The sequence below is a fragment of the Xenopus tropicalis genome, chromosome 1 (genome assembly GCF_000004195.4).
Source record: "Xenopus tropicalis strain Nigerian chromosome 1, UCB_Xtro_10.0, whole genome shotgun sequence".
NCBI classification, from domain to species: Eukaryota; Metazoa; Chordata; class Amphibia; order Anura; family Pipidae; genus Xenopus; species Xenopus tropicalis.
The window spans coordinates 150,194,750-150,217,636 of NC_030677.2; the positions used below are offsets into that span (position 1 = coordinate 150,194,750).

Sequence of the window (22,887 nt, forward strand, 5' to 3'; positions counted from 1 at the left end):
TCACTGCTTGCTCTTTCAGGTGTCACTGACAATTTTAGGTCAGCCTGGTATGAAGTATGTAGCACCCTTGACCCAATTTATCATAAGGGAGCACTGCAAGCATTAGCCAGATTCCTCTTTAAGAGGCACAGGAAAATGTAGGCAACCTCCTAAAGCACAAGCAACCCAAAAACAATGACCATGCTCTCCCTTGTCATCACTTGCAGAGAATTACAGTAAACTTTTTTTCAAATCTCAATTGGTGTCAAACAGGGGCAGCAACAGCCCACCAGAGAGCCTGATATCAAAGGCCCGCCAACCACCAGCAAGGCCTAAAAAAGTTCCTTGTTGCAATAGACTTAACTGGCAACCTCTAGTTTATTAGGCACATGGTTCTTACATGAAAATGTTAAGTGAAATCTGTTTGAAATATGATTTCCTCCAATCACCTTGTAGTATTATTATTTTTTTTCTTTAAATACAGTGCAAGACTCACTTTTTTATTTTAAGGGGAAAAAAATCGGAAATTATGCTGGAAATTAATAAAAACATGAAAAAGATATCAAATACTTAATGCTCTGTGCCCACCAGGGATTTTCCCATAACTTTTAGACCAGTCCAACCCTGGCCCTCATTAGGATTGCCACCTTTAGCAGGACGTCATCACCTTGCCCAGGACTTGTGACATCGGGAAGAAGAGTCCTCTCAGGATTTCCTTATTTGGAACACTGGGCAGGCAGTTTTAACCCCGACAGCCCCTCTGAAAACCTGTCCATAAACCAGACAGGTGGCAACCCTAGGTCCTATACACTACAGTGTCTATGTTTTTATTAATATCCTGATTTTATTAAAGTTTAACAACACTCCAGGGGTTCATTGTTCTTTGCATGCATCTCTTCATAGTTGTCCTATGGCTCAGGTGGCTTAGCCCTTTGTGCAGATCAGAAATGTATCCCATGCTCACACTAGTTTGGTGCATTTAGGGTGAAATCCATTGTCCTTATGCTGCAGTGCTTGATTTATAGTCAGACAGGCATTCTATATTGAGAGCAAAAAGCCATAACATGTGATAGCACAAATTGCAGGCCTGTGTAGCCCAAGAGTAAAGGATGATCAGGAGTCGCTCTTAAGTATGTAAGTATGGGGATGGGGGGGGGGGGTTGGGAAGGACAAGAGGGAATTTCAGATCCTTGGCCTTCAAACCTTAAGGTGCCACAGACCACTCTACATCTATTTTAATTTCCTTTTTTGTACCTAAAATCTTCATTATTACGTTCCGGAGCCTACAAGAAGCCAGCAGGGAGTATGGCCTAGCAACCAATATGTAGGAAATGAGGTCATTCAGGCATTACCTCTCATTCTTATACATGATCATGGACGGGCTTATACGCAATATAAATGTATTTGAACAATTAGTTATGCCACTCACAAGTAATCAGGTCCCTGTGCACCTCAGCTCACTCCTTTTTTAAGGGGATTACAGATAACGGGCCCCAATAAATAAAAACAAACCAATTGGGTTCATTTGCCATTGAAATGGATTTATGCTAGCTTCGTTCAGCATCAAGTACAAGAAATAACATTCCACTTTATCAGAGCTTTCTAGACAAGAGAATTCTGTATAATCCCACCATTAAACCAATTGTTGAATAAAAAATGAATACGTTACAACATCAAGTTATTAATTACTTTTAATAAAATGATGGTTTGCTATAAATCCTAAAGGGCTTAAAATGTTATGAATATACAGTGTGGTTTGTGGATAAGGGAATATATTCTATTTGACCTTGAATAGAGTTTATATGCTTTGAGTCTTACAAATTCTTTTTTGTGTTTCTGCCAATTTTGGGTGTGTTCTGGTTAAGAATCTATAAAATTCTATACAATTTGTATCAAGTTACTCAGGGAATATTGGTAATTTAGATGCGGTATTATACTTCTCTGTATATATATTAGCAACATGCTACTTAATAACTTTAAAAAATATGTTACAGAGAGAGAAAAGGAAGATGTGGCTAGGGTTTGCATCAAACAACTATACATATAACCAGGTCATTTTCTAGCTCTTGAGAAAAAGAATGTTTTGTGCACTGGCGTCAGAAGATGCAGAAGGTGCTTGGGGAAGCACAGGCCTGAACTATTTCAAAAGAAAATATTGCTTCTAAAATTACTAGGAACCAGTGGTAGTGGTTGAAATGTGTCATATCTATTAAACCGCCAATTACATACTGCAATACAGGTCAATGAAGCATAAAGTATTGGACAAGAAAACTATAAATGTAATGAAAAGGCACAAACACATTATTTTCATTTGCACATTCTCATGTTATAAAAGGATGTTAATACAATTACAGTATATGTAAGAAACTCCATTCAGCATGCAACCAATAAGACTCATTAATGTCTTTAATAATACCAATAAAAACAAATGTTTCTTTCCTAAAGGGAAGCTTTTGTACAGAAGGCAATCTCCCTTACTTAGAAGAATTAATTCAGCGTGTACGGCACGATTAAAAATTGTGGTTAGAATGCAGGGCTGCAGCTAATGTGGAATCTATGGATTGGATTGATTAGCTATCTGGCCTGCAGAAAGCTAGAATAATGCATTGTGTATTAGGCTTTAGCAGGGAAGTCCCTTGGTAGAGGCTATTACATAGAAGCCAGCTTTAAAGGAAAATTAAGAGAGAAGCAAAAATGAGCAATAACCTTATCTGAGACGGGGAGGCCCATTTATCAACATTCTTATTTTTGTGGTTTTAGAGGTTTTTAAAATCACAATTAAACTCACTTTCTCTAAAACCATGAATGTCTAGTCATTTATTAAAAGATCCAAATTGAAAAGGCATAACGAAAAAAAGACACGGAAAGACGCAGAAACTGCAACTTTTTTTCGTATTGTCAAAAACCCGAAAACCTGTAATACCACAAAGCAAAGATCTACATCTTCCAGTTGTAAACAGGATACCTGCCATTGACTTCTACATGATCTTGACAGGTTTTAGATGGCATATTTTTTCTTTTGGATTTATCGTGGTTTGGTCACATAATAAATTGAGAAAAATAAATTGTGGGGGTTTTTTTCCAAGAAAATCATATTTTGGCCCCCAAAAAATACTAAAACAACATAGAACATTAGTAAATGCCCCCCTTAGTGACTCAAAGCAGGCTGTTACTATAGCACACACAGTATAAAGAGCTCATTCCTCTGTAAATTCTCAATTATTTTAAAACAAATAGGGTGCATTTCAAGCATACCCTCATTTTAACCCTTCTAGAACTGGTGAAGCTTTGCAACCACAAGACCTATATTGTTAAAATGTAGCAGAAATCAATGTTGAAAATTAATAAAATAATCATTGGGGAAAAACATAATGAAAATATTATTTTTAATAATCAGACAAGCTCTTCATGCTTGTATCCATTTATAAAGTTGATATGCTTCATGGCTGAGATTTCAGCTGCAAAATATAAGAATCTTTAACCTGAACCCCCAGGATTTGTACATATACTGCAGAGCCCGAGAAAACACAGAATGGGTATACCAAGCTATTGCACACCCAAAAATACACTATTTCAGTCACTAATGATGCCAATTTCCCGATGAACAATGATGCATTTCAGATGATTCTCATTAGGTTAATGTCGGGTGGTTTCAGGGGTTTTGGCCCTGCATGTTTGGGCTACTGAATATGTTGAAGGCAAAACCCAACACACAGAACTGACTTAATAAAACGTAACAAAAGATAAAACAAAACCACAGATATTTTACAGAAGCAAAATATAGAGTTTTAAAAATTGGTTGTATATTTGTTATATTTTAATACAGATGTTTTGTAATACATTATAACACATATTATTCAGCATAGGAAGCTAAATTTTCCTGCATATGTAAGCTTATTCATATTACTGGGAATAGGCATGTTTGGAGATGTGTAACATAATTCACAGACTCTAGTTAAACGGCCCTCCACTGGCCATAATATAAGGGATTACAGCAGAGTGCTTGTACAGCATTTTTGTTAAGTCTTTTGTGGTAATTGCACAGGAAACAATGAGTGATAAGGAAATTTACTGTAGAGTACATATACATAGCAACAGTGTTATATAAGTACTTGCATGTGTGCATTTACAAACGGGGACAAAATGTAATTTAGAAAAAAAAAGAACAGATTTGCGCCTCTCTCAGGCATGGGTTAGGTACAGGGCTTCCTTGCACCCATCAACATTTATTTCTGTGCCTGGGGATACATTAGCTGCAGCACCAACCATGGGCAGTAGTGCAAGCGGTAAGTGTATGGGTGCTGAGTGTTGGCCCTGCTCATAGTAAATGAGCTTGACTGTATTTAAAAATTCCATGCTATAAGAACACAGGTGTGGGACCTGTTATCCAGAATGCTTGGGACCTAGGTTTTTCCAGATAAGAGATCTTACAGTAATTTTGGTCTCCATACATTAAGGGGCACATTTACTAATCCACGAATCCGAATGGATCCGTTACGACTTTTTGCGCAAATTGTCGCAACTTTTTCGTAGCCGTTACGATTTGCTCGTATATTGTCGCGACTTTTTCTTACTGAGCGCTTGTAAACAGCGGGCAAACCTTTCAGACTTTGCATGATTTTGGAAGCCTCCCATAGGACTCAATGGCACTCTGCAGCTCCAACCTGGGCCAAGGAAAGTCACGCTAATGAAGTTTGAATGAATCCAAAACTTTTGTACTCGGCACGACAGCTATGAAAAAGTCGTGACAATTTGCGCAAGTCGTAATGGCTACGAAAAAGTCGTAACAGCTACGAAAAAGTTGCGACAATTTAAAAAAACGCAAAATACCGATCATTACAAAAAAAACGCATTCGGACGCTTTTCGGACGTTCGTGGATTAGTAAATGTGCCCCTAAGTCTACTAAAAAAATCATTTTAACATAACATAAACCCAATAGGATTATTTGATTAAAATGGAATCTATGGGAGATAGCCATCCTGCAATTTAAAGCATTCTGAATAACAGGTTCCAGATAACGGATCCTATACCTGTACATGAAACTACTGCTGTCTCCAATGTACACAGAGTTTCTGCCCAATACATTATAGAATGCTTCTTTCTACTGTGTGTTTAGTTGTTGATGTATTTGTTTAATTATCCACCCATTTAACCTCTTAATGAATCTGTTTAAGACTTAAATTACAACCCTCTGGCTCTCCTGACACAACAGCTTTAATAACTTTTACAGTTCACATTTGATCTTGGCTAATGAATGACTTAGTTGTGCTGTAAAACACCTAAGTACTCGGTATCCTTCAGATGCAGTTATTTATGTAATGCTAGGATTCCCTTTGAAGTGCAGTGTATCGGCAGCTGCGAGATAAAAGATTCAATAGTACAAAAGAGCCTGAGGGAAATGCAAGTTGGATAATGCGTTTTCTTTCTTATTAAAAAAAAATATATATAGAAGGAAAGTTATGATGGGTTGGGAGCCCTTACTGTTACCCCTAGCCAACTAGGTAGCTACTAGATATGATCTACCCCCCTTCGTTGTGTCACTCGGAAGCAAGGTGCTCTTACTGTGACAGCAGATCTAGAAACAAGAAAGACAAAAGCTCCACAGTAATTAGCACTGACAGTTTGAGTTCATGTACTAGAGGATTAGCTCACTAAGGTAGGCTTTTCAAGTTGAGGCGCAAACTTTCATGCCATGACAGATGAGAGAAACAGTATGACCTTAAAAGACTGCTTGGGTTACTGTTGCATACAGGATTATTTAGAGAGGTTTAAAGGCTAATAACTCTGCCGCAACAAAAGAGAAGACAAGAAGTCCTCCCCTGTCCTAAAACCCTGAGAAAATAGAATTAAGGCTGAAAACAACCTAAGGATCACTGAAGTGCAACCAAACAATGCTCATGCATGGCAGCAAAACTACAATAAATTAATAACAATATAAAGGGGCTATGTAATAAAAGGTACACAGTTTGTACTGGTTTAATAACCAATAGCAACCAATCAGCAGGCTGTATCTACTGGTCACATGTTTAAAAGCAACCATCTTAATGGTTGCTATGGTAGCTTACTGCACCCAGGCAAACATTGTGCCTTTAATTACACTGGGGTAGGAATTTGTATTTGCTAGGTGAAAATAGAATATTGTAACGAAATGTGTTCAGCATTTATGCAAAAAAAATCGTTAGCAAAGTACATATGTAGGCAATAAAACAGCAAACACATGGGCAGTGGTGCCAAAAGCATCATGCAAAGGTGGAGCATTAGCTAAGTGAGGAAGGCAAAGTCTAAGCTGGTAAGGAAAGGGGATCCAAATCATGCAGCATGGCTTCGGAAGAAGAAGGAGGGAAGAGCAGGCTTATTTCCTAAGAAGCAGTATTACTGATGGCGCATGGTCTGTCATTTTCTATTGTTTTTTGCTGGCAAGTCTTTGCACTTTAGCACCATCTAGGGGCAGGATTTAACACTCAAAATGGTGTCTGGACATGGTTAGACAAAATGTGTAAACTTGCTGGCTGCATCTTTATGATGTTGGGCTTCTGCAGTTTTCTTTAGGGATACAGGAAGGAATAGAAAGGACCATAATGAAGCAATACTTTAATGGGTATAGCAGAACCTTAGCATACCTTCCACCATTGTGAAAATGGAAAGAGGGGCAAAAAGAAATGCTGTATGCATCGCGGTGACCGTTTTTGACCTCGCCCCTTTTTGCAACCACACCCCCTAAATATCACTTCCATTTGACTAAATTTGGCAGGTTATTTAAAGTTTGAACCCATTTCTGGGGGTATTGGGGTCTTGTTTATGTGTTATTACAGTTTTGTTAAAAAAGCTGAAATTGCCCTTTAAGCTGCAAGTCTCAGTTCCCCCAAATGACCTGTTTGGCTTATTAGTTACAATTGTATCTCAGTGTATGTGTGACTTGTTATTTAATTAAATGTGAGAAACAATGTTTCTAAGTGCAGGTGAAGTTTGTTAAGATTTCTGGGCTCCCTGCCAAAAGCTACTTTTTAATTAAGTTTGAGGTTCAGTGCAGAAGATCAAAGGGAAATGAGGGACTTTTCAGTAAGAATCCTGGACTGTGGGTTGAGCGGACTGTCCCGTGAAAATCAGCACAGTTGGGAGCTATGCATAAGGTTGTTGGGAGATTTCTGTAGCTGGAAAAGTAAACCCTAAATTATAGGCCCCTATGGATTGACCCTCAGAAACGTATTTAAGTAGTGGATAAAAACCATGCCCTTTTTAAACAGTACCATGACATGGGCATTAAAGCACAGTTACTAAATACAGTGCTGCCTGCGTTTAACAGCAATGTGTTGGTTATGGGTAGCATGTGGGCATCGCATTGAATGTGTCAGACCCATGTACTTACCACCCGCCAATGCCAAGTGCTAATGCCAGACGCAAATGACAGTGCTGTTGTGAACCCAAAAGCATTGCACTCTGCATCTTGTGCTGGATTTTGAGTTAACCACAGGGACCAGAGTGCTCCTAATTCATGAAACAAACTACTTCTAGCAAGCAGCAGTAATGTTTATGACCCAGGGATAGATAGATTTATAGACAAACAAATAGAAACATGGCAGTAGTAATTTAATATTAGATGCTCATAGACATCCTCAAATTCTGCCTCTGATCAAGGATCCATTTTTCTCTAAATAAGGCAATATTACATTGTTCAGTGGTGTAGCTGATTACCTAATTGTGTAGTTAATATCGTTAGTATGGGCAGAAAACTTTCTATACCAGATACATATTTTTTTCAAATGTTTTCTTGTAAAGTGAGAAGAAGTGGCTTATTAGTTAATAAACTGAGATGAGATACAATCATTAATAATGACCATCTGGAGCAGAGATTTTGTATGTGAATGTACATGAACGACCTTTTAACATTATCAAAGTTTAGAGATTGGAAAAAAAAAGATTTATTACTATTACAAGCAAGAAATAATGGTGAAAATGTTTCCCTTTTTTTGGGAGGTTGATTGTATGTTAAAAGCCTTCTGTTCCGTTTACTGCATCCTTAGGCAGTTGGGTAGTTTTGTAAGCTTATGGTGTTATAAATCTTATTTATGCCATGCACTGGGGTTTTTAGAATAGCAGAAGTAATGAATAAAAGCTGCTATTCTCCATGCCTATTCTTGTTTTTATTTTCCACCCATCACCTACAGCGATAACTACTATAGCAGCAGGGCATACTTTTTATACAGCCAAAGAATCCTTTGTGAGAGAAGAAGAAAATATATGATTACTAAATTCAGGTATAGCGAGTATATTATTTCGCTCTTCTGCTGTAGCTCCTATGCTAGAGATGATTAAGAAATAACATATCATGATGAAGTGAGAACAGAAAAAAGAAATCTGTTTTCCAGAATAACCAATCAAATGTTGCACTATACAATCAGCACTTCTGGTTATGACTGCAAGTAAGAAAAATTAAAGAGCCTATTGGGCACATTTATTATCAAAATTCGCCAGACATCGCTAGGCTTTGCCGCATAAAAAATGGCGTAAAATCAGCATCATTTTTTACATAAAATAATAGTGTCAAATCTGGCGTTCAGAATGCAAACTTCTCCTTTTATATTACACAGATTTTTACACCATTTTTTGGGGGTGGGGGCAAATTTCATCTTACACAGCATAATAAATAGGCCCCGTTGCGTCTTCTTCATTGTCAAGCTGGCTGATGCTCCAGCTTTAACGTTCCCCCAAAATCTTGTTTTGACAGATAATTAATAAGCTAAGAAAAGATAAGGTTTATATTGATAACAAACATAAATGTGGGGCTTCTAAACCCCTATGACACGTGACTCGACATTTATTAGACAGGTTTACATTATAATAGTCATACATTAAGACATTTATTCAGCACATTACCATAACACAATATAAGAGAAGACAGTTGACTGAATGCTAGATAGCCCACTAGTCTATAAGTCAAGCTGTCAGAAAACATTCAGCAGCATTCACCTTGAACATAACGATGGGCCAGCTCACACTATCAAAAAAGAGGTTGTTTTATAACAATCAAGCTGATAGGTACATTGATCAGGCATGCTTTAACACAACAGTGGGTCCTAGGGAGAGATTCCACCAGTGGTTCCTGCAGTCATCTTTAAACACTAATCTGCAGTAATATTGCTCTTTTCCTATACTAGTATACTATAAAACAGAACTATATCCTAAAACATTCTAGACATAATAAGGAATTACCTGACAAAATTAAATGTTAATACCACTGTTGGTTTATGTGAGTAAATGAGTTGACAGAATATTCTACTAATTCAAGATATTAATAGGTTGTGATGATTTGGTGGCAGCAAAATATATTTACTATACTAGGTCAGATTATATTGGGCTTATTTTGTGCCTTCTAGTCAAAAACATACTGATTTTCTAGTACAATTACATTATGGTTTCATACAGAAAGAATTTCTATGAAAAGAGATGGAGGCTAGGCTAGGTTGCAGTTTCTGAGTAATAAATATTCACTTGAGGAAATTGACCCATTCATATAAGAAGGGGGAAAAAAGGCAAAGAAAAGATAAGGAGGCCCTTTAAAATCACACCTAAGAACCACAAAAAGCTACGTTCATATTCACATATGAATTTATCATTAAGATATGCAAATGCAACTTCATGCATTGTGCCCACATTCGCAGCAGGGAAAGCAATGTGGAATCATTTGTACTGTGCATAACTGTGCTACGTAGCCTGCACAACAGGGGATCCTATGTTCCATGTTATTGTACAAGAACAAATGTAGGTATTTCATTTGGTATCATAGGGAACAATGGTGAAGAAGAGACATTCTATTTGAAAGGGCTGAGTGTGACTATGTATAAAAATGTACTCTATATAATAGTGTGTGTGTATATTCATATATATGTATGTAGAAGGAATTCTTTTCCTTTAAGCATGTCAACATTTTCCATATTAGTTAATGATACAATGATGGGAGTATGTTCAGTAGCAGATAAAGCTGTTGGGGCAATGGTTAGCACTACTGCCTTGCAGCACTGGGATCCTAGGTTTGAGTCCAGCTAGGGCACTATCTGCAAGGTGTTTTTATTTTCTCCCTGTGTCTGCATTGCTTCCTAACACCCTGCAAAACCAGCTCAGGGCAGGGACTAATGTGAATGATGTATAATCTCTGTAAAGTGCTTTTGAATATGTTGGTACTATATAAAGAATAAAAATAATAATAATGTCACCAAGTAATGTACCAAAGAGTTTATATAGGCAGCAACTAGGTTTAACAAGCTACAACACTGAAACAGAAATTAAGGAGACTGTTTTTAATTTCCAATTAGTAAAACTAGGGTTCCGAAGGTTATAGATAATGTATTTACCATACTGTAATAATTGAAAAATAACTGCCTGAATTTTTGATCCCTGTATCAGGGAGCAAAGATTCCAGCAGTGCTGAGCACTGAGCAATGACACCCAAAAGAATAAAATGGCATTCAACTGCTCAAAGCAGTAAAATGATCTGACAAACTGACTCAGGAATGAAGTGTGAGAAATGTGTCAGTATAAAAAATGTTCCTGAGAGTCAGAAAATTTTGATAAATGAAGAAAATTGCAAACTGCATCACTTACAGTATTTCATAAATCAGCCCCCAACTCATTTTTATAGGGCATATTTTAGAAGAAAGTGTAAAAAAAAAAAATACACAGCAAATTAAAATGATCACTAAAAGGTGAAAGTAACAGTTTTGTCCCTGACATGCACCATCTCTTAAAAAACCAGCAGAGGGGATAGAAGAAAACTGAAAATGCAATATACTGGGGGTTGTAGCACCACTTTATACAAATTCCCAGCAGTCTGTATTTCTTTGGCTGGGCAGAGAGTTTTTTTGTTCAGTATGGTTTGCATAGCTTCCACTCCAGCTTTGCACAGTATATAAGTCCCCCTTGGCAGGTGGCAAATCTGGCAAAACGCTTTCCCAAGAAACACTGCTGCCAATACACAAGTAAAACATTGATCATAACTGCATATGCTGCATAGGGGGTCTGTAATGTATGGGATCCTACACTAAGGTGCATAATACTTATTTATGTGGCATAGGCACCAAATAGATATATGATTAATAAAACTGCTGCAATGTGGTGATTTTTACATGCTAACTCTTTCCAACATTTCCAGACATATTGAATGTAGTCACAACCAAGCGCACTGTAAAAAGACCACAGAATTGGAATTACAAATTTTTTTTCATCTAATGGGCCAGATTAATACGCTTATCTCCTAAATCAATTTCAGTTGAATGCAGTTCAATGAGAAAAACTTATCTCACTGTTTGTCACGCATTTTTTCTGTTTTTTTTGTCCACAAATTGAATATTAACCATACGTTTTCACGTGATAAACAATAAACCATAAAATATTGTTTTCTCATTGATCTGAATCTGGCCCAATATTTGTTATTATCATATCTTGATTTACTTGTATTCATTTAAATAAATGGAACCAAACTAATAAAATGTTTTTAAGAGTTTACGTCTATTGCCACTAGGTGGAGCATGAAGTAATAATTAAAGGGCATGTCAATTTGTAGTGCTTTAAAAGTTATTTGTAAATGTAATTGCTACTGAAAGCAGCATTTGCTGAACGCCTGGTTGTTACTTTTTAAACAATGTTGCAACTGTCAGTCTCCTCCAGCAAGCCAAGTCTGTCAGTCTGCTGCCTTGTGTTACATTGTTTCAACAGTCACTGCTTTTAATAGCAATTATATATACAAATAACTCAAAAATCATTACAAACTTGTAATAAATGTATATTGCAAAGTTGCTTAGGATTTTGTTTTCTTTTATTAGGCAAAAAATTATATTTTGCGTTGCTTTGTCCTTTAAAACTCTGGCAGAATCTATGGACAATATGGACATTGCACCAATGGTACCAGGTATTATTGAAATCAACCCTACTAGCACACTTATTAGCCACTTCTAGATTAACCAAAATACATGGGAGGAAACTGCCTTCAGAGACTTTTCAGGGTCAGAATATGTTCACAGGGTAAGAGAGACTTAGGCCAGGGGTGTATGGTGTGTTTTCTCCACTAACATATTTACGCAAGAAAATACAATCCACAATCTTCTACAGATTTTGGTGCAGTATTAATCATAGCAGCACAATCTTCAAAATAAAATGTAAAAAAAAAAGGTATAAATTGCCCCTGTGTTTACCAGGCTACTATCTAGACAAGCCTTCAAGTAACAAAAATAGCCTTTATTATACAGTAATAAACTTAATATCAGGCCTGTTATATAGTGATGAGCAAATATTGGATGGATTTGCGGCGAAATTCTTCATCTTGTAATCTGCAATTTTTTTCATGACACTGTCACAAGAATTCATAGCAAAAAAAAAAAATGCCAAAAAATGCAAGAAAAACACAAAAAATGCCCATTCACTTCAATGCAATTGGAGTGAGAAAAAACTTGAGAAAATATGCCCATTGACCTTAATGTATTTTGTGGAAAAAAAAGTTGCATGGTAGCTTGGAAAAAAGGCCTATTGACTTTAATCCACAGATTCACTTATCACTACTGTTAAGGTCCATTTGGTCTGACTTCCCTCAATATATGCTATCACTGATACAAAGTATAATTATTTACCAGTTCTCATCTTGAGCAAATTTGATCTGTTCTGGCAAGTTAAAAATCCCTGCAATTCATTTTGCAACATGAAGTCATAGAAGACACAAATGCAATAGAAATATTTTCTATATTTGACAAACCACCCTCAAAAGAGCAGTCCCTGTCTGGAAAACTCCCACTGCACAAGACCAAGGAACTAACAAATATAAGTAAATTGAATGGGAAAGCAGCAAACCAACTGGAGGAAAGTCACGCACTAGAGAAGAACAGCCTCCCTCCTCTCCATAACTCTCATTCCAGAAGCTTTAAATGTTACATTATATAGAACCTTTAATAAAGCTAATTATAGGCAATTTTCAATGTATAATAACTATTAGGCTGTTTCATTTGCCTGGGACATGCTTTCCATGTATGGAACAAATCTAAAATGAAGCAGATTAATTGCAATAATTAAAAAGATCCAATGCTTTTGCATAAGTGAAAAATCCAGCAAATTGAAGTGTCTTTGCTACAAGCTGTGCATGGTCACAATTAATGGATGGCTATTATTAAATTACCATGGGCAAAATTATCAGACTTCACGCATCCAGAAAATACAAACACTAAGAACATTTGTCAAAGACGCTTTGTTGTGTGACAGACAGTCCATAAATGTAGGCTCACTGAACTGTTCCTCAGTGGAATTAATGTAGCAGGTGATGAAAAGTGAAATAAATGTGCATTGGTAACTAGTGGGGCATACAGCATATCGTGGCCGTGTGAGGTGATGGGTGCAGTGTTGCACAAACAAACACCGTTTTAGGTTGAAATGTATCAAATAAGGCTATATCCAATAAAAGACATTTCTTTAAAAAATACATACATACTTAAACACAGACATGCAAGTCAACTGGATCTTTATTTTAATTATAGTTGTGTTTATTTTGTACAATAGTTATGACACTTGACATTGGTTTTAGCTTCAATAAACCCTTAAAATTAATGGAACAAAAATATGGTGTTAATACTGACACCTTATGATCTAGTATAGAAATCATCTTGGTGTAGATGGAGCACCGGCCATGCCATATGATTCCTTAGGGCAATGATCCCCAACCAGTGGCTCATGAGCAACATGTTCCTCCCCAACCCCTGGGATGTTGCTCCTAGGGGCCTCAGAGCAGGTATTTTTGATATTCTGGTTAAGATGCAAGTTTTGGTTGCATAAAAACACAGTGTAATGCCAAACAGAGCCTTCAGTAGGATGTAAGTCCTCATAGGGGCTATTAAATAGGCAATTACAGCTTTTATAGGCGCCCCCAGAAACTTTTTTCATATTTGTGTTGCTCTCCAACACTTTTTCCATTTAAATGTGGCTCACGGGTATAAAAGGTTGGGGATCCCTGCCTTAGGGTGTCCCAAAGTTCCATTTTTTTAGCTGGATTCCTAGGAGAACATCTGATTCAGATGGCTAAAGATAATATGAACTCTTTAGGAATAATAATCATGATATTTTGAGCCTCAATAACCCTTATGAATCCAGTTTATAATTTCTAAATTATATCAAAGACATTTAAAAAAAATGATTTCAGATAGCCAGCACTCCATAGGTCCAAAATGAGAGGTATTAGGTGTCAACGCTCTTCTGATTTTTCAGGTTGCACTGTGCTTGACCCCTTAAGACTGGGGCTGGGGCTGGGGGTGAGGTGCTGATACACTGGAGATACTGCCTAGTCTAGCCTTTTGCCTTGGAAACAGGCAACAGAGCAGCATAAGGGCTGGAGCCCAGCACTGTAAGGTAAGCCTAAGCGTTGTGCGGACAGGAAGCATAGTGCTGCACTGGGTTCTGTCAGTAACAAAAGTAATAAAATTGATGCCCTGTTGCCCCGAACAACTATTTATGTGTTTTTGTTTGTAAATATGTATAGTATGATTAAATTGCTATATTTACTGACAATCTATATTGCAGGCAAACCATTTATTTGCACCAATAAATATAATGACAGGGTCATTGTGTGATACAGCGTCAGGAGGTCAGGTTTGTTGAATGGGCTTCAGACTCTACTGAAAAAGAATTTCTCTATCCCAGGACAACACAATCACTCCCTGGTGGTAGCTTGGTCTGATGTGATGAGAAACCTTATTTAGCCTCTGCTTGTAGCTTGGCTATGCATTTATTGGTGGTGAATTAACAGCATGTCAGGGTGAACTTTACCCCCAGCCCACCACCCCATGAAATGCTGATAAAAAAATCTGTTCTACTCAAACAAAGAAACATGCAACATAATTAGATCTCTATGTGAAGGTTTTAGTTGCAAAGAGTCCCCTGGCACACACATATACACACACAGACATATTTAGTTTAAGCTAAAATTGAATTAATAATCCCAATAATTTGTTTTCACTAGCCATTATGTCACCTTGCATCCTTTAAATCCAACCCATATACTGCATTGAGAAGAATTCCACCGTTGGCTTTTGCAACATATAATGAGATTGTAATTATAATAACCTTATGATCCCATATATTTTTTGTCCACCTTATAAAACTGCAGCAACCACATGGAACGCCAAACCTTGCTGAGCCCTATGCAGTATGTAGCATTCTCACTAATCTTTAAACAGGACAGAACAAAAATGGGAATCATTTGAAGTAATGGAACTTTAGTAAGTTTTGGCATTGGGGCTCAACTCCTCCTGAAAACATTCTAGAAAGCTTTTGAAGCCCATGAAAGCATTGGCAGAACCAGCTACAGGCACGACATAGTCCTTATCACCTCCTGTCCTACAGCACATAATGACTATGCTTTACAATATATGGAATTCCCTCCCATTAGATCAAAAGTTCAGCGTAATTCCCTTGTTCAGATGAAATTCTAAACAGGAAAGTTTTTACAACAATTTTATAAAACATAAATGAGCCTTCTAGCCCCCTCTCTTCTCCCTCCTCCTACGACATCTGTTCCCTGGTGCCAGCAGCAAGAGATGCATCCCAGCTGTTTAGCTCACTACAGTCAGCAAGGTCACCCCCTGACCTCCCCTTCTCATTCTCTCCCTCCAAATGCATTGATTCCTTTCCCCCTGTCACCTTCTGGAAACAGAGAGACACAGAGCCTTGCAAAAACATATTCTGCCCCTTTACTATTTCTATCCTCTGTAATAAATCCTGCACAAAAATGGTATTCTCCATAATATCTATAGTTCAAAGCACTGAAACTCATACACTATACACCCCCACCCCAGAAAAATGCTGGTAAAATGCTTGTAAAATTGCTCAAAGTATATCTGGTTGCTTTTTCCCAGTTGGAATATTGCTATATGGGCCTGTGGGATACTGTTTTGCACCCTTTTGCTAAATGATGCATTTATATTATTTCAGCTCTGTGTTCTTTGGCTCTTTAGTCTTCATGTTGCTGTCCTTCAGATCCCTAACATCACATTGATCCTGTATGGGGGTTTATCCAATTATTTTTCACTGGTGAAAGCCAATTGTACGGCTATTGGATCCTTGTTGCAAACAGCATTTTTCCAAACATAAACATTGCAACATCAAAAACCTAATTCTGAGTTTTTGGGCTTAAATATCATAGAGAACTAAAGTTCAGTGTAGAATTTGTTCTTTAGTAAAATTAGAAATTAGTCAAGGGGCTAAATAGTTTTTCAAGGCACTGTATGTTACTCATACCCAAAGCAGCAATCACCCATTGTTATTTAATTAGTTTTTCCAAAGTACAGGACACTCAGTATCAAAAGCAACACAATTACATTTAATGACAAATTTTAAGAAAAAATCACTAGAGCATTCCAATGCTAAGAATACGACCCCTGTTTAATAGACCACCTAAAATATATATTTTTTTAATTTACCACAAGAGACCTGTTATTCAAAAGTGCATTTTACAATGTACCACAATACGGAGTCCCCATGGTGAATTATGTTTTTATGGAAACCCAAATACTGCTGTTCTCGTAAGAGAAGAAGTTGCGTGAATGTAGCACATGATGACAAAACAATAATTGTTCGTGAATGGGGCCAGGTTGCCGATGCAGTGCTATTCACGCATCTCACCTTCAAAGAGCGTACGCATCCTCCTTGACATCTGGGGTGGGAATCCCTCTGTACTGCAATAGCTTGTAATATCTTGCAGTTTAATATGTGCCATCCATCACACAGATTAGATTACAATGTATTGGATGGCGTTTGAGTTTATTGCAGCCTGTTCACACCCCTGATGCTAAAGGGCAAGCTGCCTAAAGAACTAACGAGTAATGCTGATGTGGCATTTTAGTCTGAAAATAGCAGTTATTATTATAATAGATAGGGCTATGCCTAGCAAAAATCATTTTTTCTTTTTTTTTTTTTTACCAAGATACTGGGAAAAGAAATGGTAATGCTAATGATCACAATTACTATGTGTTTCAGAAGTGCAAGTCTCCAGCTCTCAACTGTACAGGTATAGGATCCATTATCCAGAAAGCTCTGAATTATGGGAAGGTCATCCCCATAGACTCCATTATAAGTAAATAATTCACATTTTAATTTCCTTTTTCTATGGAATAATAATATAGTACCTTGTACTTGATCTTAACTAAGATATAATTATTCCTCATTGGAGGCAAAACAATCCTATTGGGTTTAGTGATTTTTAGCAGACTTGAAGTATGGTGATCCAAATTATGGAAATACCTCTTATCAGGAAAACTCCAGGTCCTGAGCATTCTGGATAACAGGTCTCATAGTCTTGAAATACCCATGAAAGGCCCTATGGCTTAACTACATTACTGGGTGGGTTGGCACAACAATGTTTCCAAGACACAGTAACAGTGGTTCAGAACACAGGGATGCACCAACTCTTTAATTTTGAACACTAAACAATACAGCCACTGCTGCAAAACATGGCCAAATCCCAAACAGAATTCAGGATTTGGTGCATGACTAGAAAGAAGAAGCTTAAAGGCGATTCTGTTTATTTCAATTTTATGTGTTGTGCCCACTGCGCTTTATGTGTTGTGCCCACTGCGCTTTGGGCTGCACAGAGCTCTCTGGCAAGTAACTGTAAAAGAGGATTTGCAAACACAGCACTATTCAGAATAATCACATTGTGCATTAGAAATGTTTAGAAGAATTCTGAACTAGAACTGCGAATGTAAAATGAACTGTGATAGGAATGGCATTATACTGTGCATGTTTTATGTATAGCAATACAGTTACTAGGCACTGATATTAAACATGGTTTATCATAAAAGACTACAGACACAATAATACATTTGTATTAGTAATTTCTACTGAGGTAATTTCTACTCAACCTGATTTTATCCATCCTTACCAGGTTTCCCATAATAACAACCCAGTCACATGATGTCAGTAAATTTTTACTTCACTCCATTGCTTATCCCTACCTTTAAAAAGCATAGAATTTGCACCAAATCCTTATAAGTAGTCAGGACATGAAGCGCGATAATGGGGAACGGCCTGGGTAGATAGGCACATGGTCTGGCATACCCTGATTCCTTTTGATCCAGGTTGCATGCAATATACAGTAAGCTGGGAACCTGGACACTACTTATCATCCAAGAAATTAAATATTTTCATCCATTTTATTTTTTAGGTCTTTGAAAATCATGTGTAAAACATCCAAAGATCATAATTAGCATATATAACTGCCTATTTGGCATTTAGTACATCAACCCCTTAGAAACTGCCGCTCTTCATTTACAATCACTTTTTCCAGTTGTGGCCTAAATGTCACATCTTGTTAAATTATTCACACAATCTTTGCCCATGGAGCTTGATTTTGTGCTTTTATTTATTGATCATATGGGATTGTCCTTTTCTAATAAAAAAAAATCTAGTTCATAATTAAAGTTCAATGCAGATCCTGGAAACTGGTTTCAAAGTATCCTACAGGTATGGAATCTATTAGCCAATATCCGGAATACAGCAAGGCCCTTTCCCATGGTATGCTATTAAACACATTTGTTTTTATTAAGACAGTAGATTGTGCTTGATGCTAACTTAACTGCATAAATCATTGTAGATGGTAAAACAACCATATTTTGAAATGTTTCTAGTAGAAAGACCCCTTATCAGGAAAACCCATAGTCCTAAGCATCCCAGATAACAGATTCCATACCTGTATCACTAACTAATAATGAACTTGTGTTTTATCCTGTGACAACAAGACCTGAATCTTCTTCATGGTCTCTCTCATTTTCCTGATGTGATGTAGACTGTGCCAGTGGCAGATATATACAGAGTCAGAGTACACCAAACACTAAAATTGATATTTCAGTGGAATTTATAGATCATCAGGTAATAATAATAACCTAGAGAACAACTGGGTGCATATGAGTGCTGCTTTTCTCCATAACACATTGCTGCATTAGTAGATAAAGAAGTTATTTATGTATCTTTCTCACAAATGGCCCTTAGCAGATTTTTCTTTTCCAGGCCTGAGTGGATAGCTTGTAAAGCATCTTTTCAAAGCACTCTTATGCTACTCTGTTTATCTTATAGCTTTCTCTAAATGATTGTGGATACTGTTTAACAGTTTGGCATTTACAATCTAAATTCACAATATGAACACACAGATTAGAATTCCAAGAAACCAAATGGCGTTCTTTCAAACAATAAATCCCTCTTAAAATAAAACAGGTCTGGCTATACAGCACTATAAGAGCTTTGTCAGCACATTGTATATGAAGGGTTAGCTAAAGTTTTTGACCTATAGTGCCATGAAGCCCAACACTCAATTACCCGTGATATTTAGATTGCACTTACTGAATCTGTATTAGCTTGCCCAGATTGCAAACTATTAACTAATAACTTGCTCTGTACAGTAGTCATAGTTAAATTCAAGACTAAAATAATCAACTAGAGTTACATAGTCAAACCCCAAGTCAAAGGAAGCAAGAAGCCCCTGTAAAATGAGATGAAAATGTTTCTGCAATTCTAGCTGGTATGCCTGGAACATGATCAAGGCACCAGTGTGCTAGTATAAAAATGGCTACCTGTGTAACTTGTCCAGTGGGTTTTTACTGAGCATTTTAAATTTTAACAACAAGTCAGCGCTTCTTATAAATAATGTATATAGCCATCAAAAACTGAATTAAACTGTTGAAGTCAAAGAAAAGGGTCAAAATAAATCTCCTTCCAAGCCAGGAGCTGATGTGCAATATATGAGACTGTACCCTTAACAATTAAAATATACTTTGCTGCTATGAAAGCAACATATTAGCAAATGAACCCTGCTGTTAAATAGGCCCCTTCTGAGGTCAGGGTGAGGTTGGAGAATTATTTACAGTGAGAAGAGGAGGAGGGGGAGGTTTGGTTGGTAATATAAGGAGAATATAAAGGGCTGCTCAGCACATGGTACGGTTATATTGATAATCATGCTTTGTATGTACTGCACATTGCCCCGGCCTACAGAGGATTTACTCTTCCACCAGCAAAGCCAATGTGCCTGCGTTACCACTAGCAACAAACAGGATTTATCTGTCACTTTCATTTTACTGCTTAAATTATTTAAGTGGAACTGTGTGTGAACTCTCTCCCTGTTCCAAAATGTACGGACCATTGGAAAGGTGTGCTACTCTCAAACCAATCAAATTGCTCCTTAGGGCCAGACCAGAAAACTTCCCTTGCTTGTAAATCTGGGCATAGTTCCATTTTATTTTCCTATAAGCAATATCACTTTCCTGTACCTTATTACTTATTATCTCTATTGTCACAGAAATTATTATTCACTTATTCCATGATGTAATTATTGATCACCCCTGTGTAGCAAACAGGTAGACTGACTTATAGATGATAGATAGATAGATACACAAAAATATACAAACTATTACATACTTATGTTTATACATCCCTTGGTTGGCGATACACACCAATTGGCCACTCACTATACTAATGTAAACTAATTGATGCAGTTTATTAGGCATTTATCAAGCAAGTTCAAGCCAGCAATTTTACAAGGCAGATCAACTAATGCCATCTGCTTTCAGTATGCTGACAGCATGGAACTCCTGGTCATAATCCAGACATCCTTGTAGCAAAAGGTCTGAAGTCTTACAACATGCCTCTAGTCTATTAGATTCAACTATCACAATCAGAGCATATTATGTCTCCCTTTAGAGCACTTCGGCAGCTGCACGGTAGGATTTGTTTGAATGCTCATTTCGGCAAAACACTAGGGACTGGGTTGTAAGCCTCATTCCGACTGATTCAGTGAAAATGGAATGAAATTGTTTCTGTTCAGACTAAGTTGCCTTCTTGAGCACAGTCTAAGGAGATCAACAAACAGTCTAATGAAGATCACAAACAGTACATATCTACTTGCTTAGGAAATCAGCAAGCATGTCTTTGCAATATGAATCTCTAATCTGAAAAAAAAAATACAATTCTTATACTGAAACATCTCCAAACCAAGAGTAACAGGTGTAAAATTGAGAAGTACACAGACACATTAAGTTTAACCAGTATGGTATAGATGGACTAATGCTGAGAATATCTCATTCTGAAGTATCAAGCCTAAGAGTTGCAGAAAACAAACTTCAAATACAAAAATCATAATTCTCTGAAAAATACTAAAAGTTTATTTTAATTAGCATCCCCCTTTAAAGAAGAAGGAAAGGTAAATTTCACTGTGGGGTGCCAAATGTTAGGGACCCCCCAGTGATTGTAATAATTTACCCTATACCACGGGCTGCTGCTCCTGTTAGGGGAAAACTGTACCAGCCCAGGGTAGCTGTGAGGGAGCAATCCTATTATCCTCTTCAGTCTGTCTTTATTCTTCTAAATGAAGTTTGGCTTTTCAATCTACTGCGAATGTGCAAGTGGCTAAAAGACAGAAGGAAGAGGATCGCTCCCTGGCAGCTACCCGAGGCTGGTGTGGTTTTCTCTCACCAACCCAGGGTAAAAGGTAAGCGATTACAATCTCTAAAGGGTGCCTAACATTTGGCACCCCCAGTGATTTTTACCTTTCCTTCTCTTCCTTCGCTTTAGCACTTGTGATAAAGCTTGTGGAGGGAATGTAATAACAGCCACAGTTCCTGCTTGTGACTTGGTATCTCCAAGAAACTAATTAGAAGTTTATGTTTAAAATACTGACTTGTAAAGGTTGTTTGTTTGGGTGGCCAGGTTTCTAGACCTGGAGCAAACTTCACAACTAGTGATGAGCGAATCTGTTCCAAAAAATTTGCGAATCTTTCAAAAGATCCGCGAAACGGTGAAAAATTTGCGAAACGGCGAAAATGTCGTGCGACAAAAAAAACTGTCGCGCGCTGTTATTGTTTCGTCGCACGCGGCTATTGTTTTGTCGCACGGCTATTGTTTCGTCGCACGCAGATATTGTTTCGTCGCCCGCGACTATTGTTTTGTCGCACGGCTATTGTTTCGTCGCACACGGCTATTATTTTGTCGCGCGGCTATTGTTTCGTCGCCCACGGCTATTGTTTCGTCGCCCGCGGCTATTATTTTGTCGCGCGGCTATTATTTTGTCGCGCGGCTATTGTTTCATCGCACGCGGCTATTATTTTGTCGCACGGCTATTGTTTCGTCGCACACGGCTATTATTTTGTCGCGCGGCTATTGTTTCGTCGCCCGTGGCTATTGTTTCGTCGCCCGCGGCTATTATTTTGTCGCATGCGGCTATTATTTTGTCACGCGGCTATTGTTTCGTCGCACGCGGCTATTATTTTGTCGCACGGCTATTGTTTCGTCGCCCGCGACTATTCACTTTTGACGCCGGCGACAATTTTTGGACGTGCGTCGAATTTTTCCGCTGCAAAATTTTTCATCCGTTTCGCGAAACAATCCGCCAATGGCGAAACGCGGAAATTCGCCGCGAATCCATGCCTGGCGAAACTTTTCGCCCATCACTATTCACAACCTGTTACATGCTCCAAGGATCACACAGCATGACTTGTTCACTTCTGAATTAACATTTAATATGATGCAGAAGGCGAGCAATTGGTCTTCATTTTTTTATTATTTCTAGTTTTTTTTAATTATTTAGCTTTTTGTTCAGAAGCTCTCTGGTTTGGAGTTTCAGCAGCTTCATGGTTGCTATGGTACAAATTACCCTAGCAACCAGGCAGCAGTTTGAATGAGAGACTATATTATGAATAGGAGTGCACCTAAATAGAAAGATAAGCAATACAATAACAATACAATTGTAGCCTTACAGAGCAATAGCTTTTGTTGACTGCTGGGTTCTGTGATCCCCGTTTGGAAACTTGAAAGTCAGAAAAATGGAAATAATTAAAAAACTAATAATGAAGACCAATTCACAAGTTCTTAAGAACTGGCCATTCTATAACATAGTAAAG

At 37.6% G+C, this 22,887-nt stretch overlaps 1 protein-coding gene across 4 annotated transcripts in view; it reads right to left on the reverse strand.

The window, feature by feature from the left end:
• Window positions 1-22,887, reverse strand: part of ttc28 (tetratricopeptide repeat domain 28) — a 302,774-nt gene that overhangs the window by 93,671 nt on the left and 186,216 nt on the right. The window lies entirely within an intron of this gene.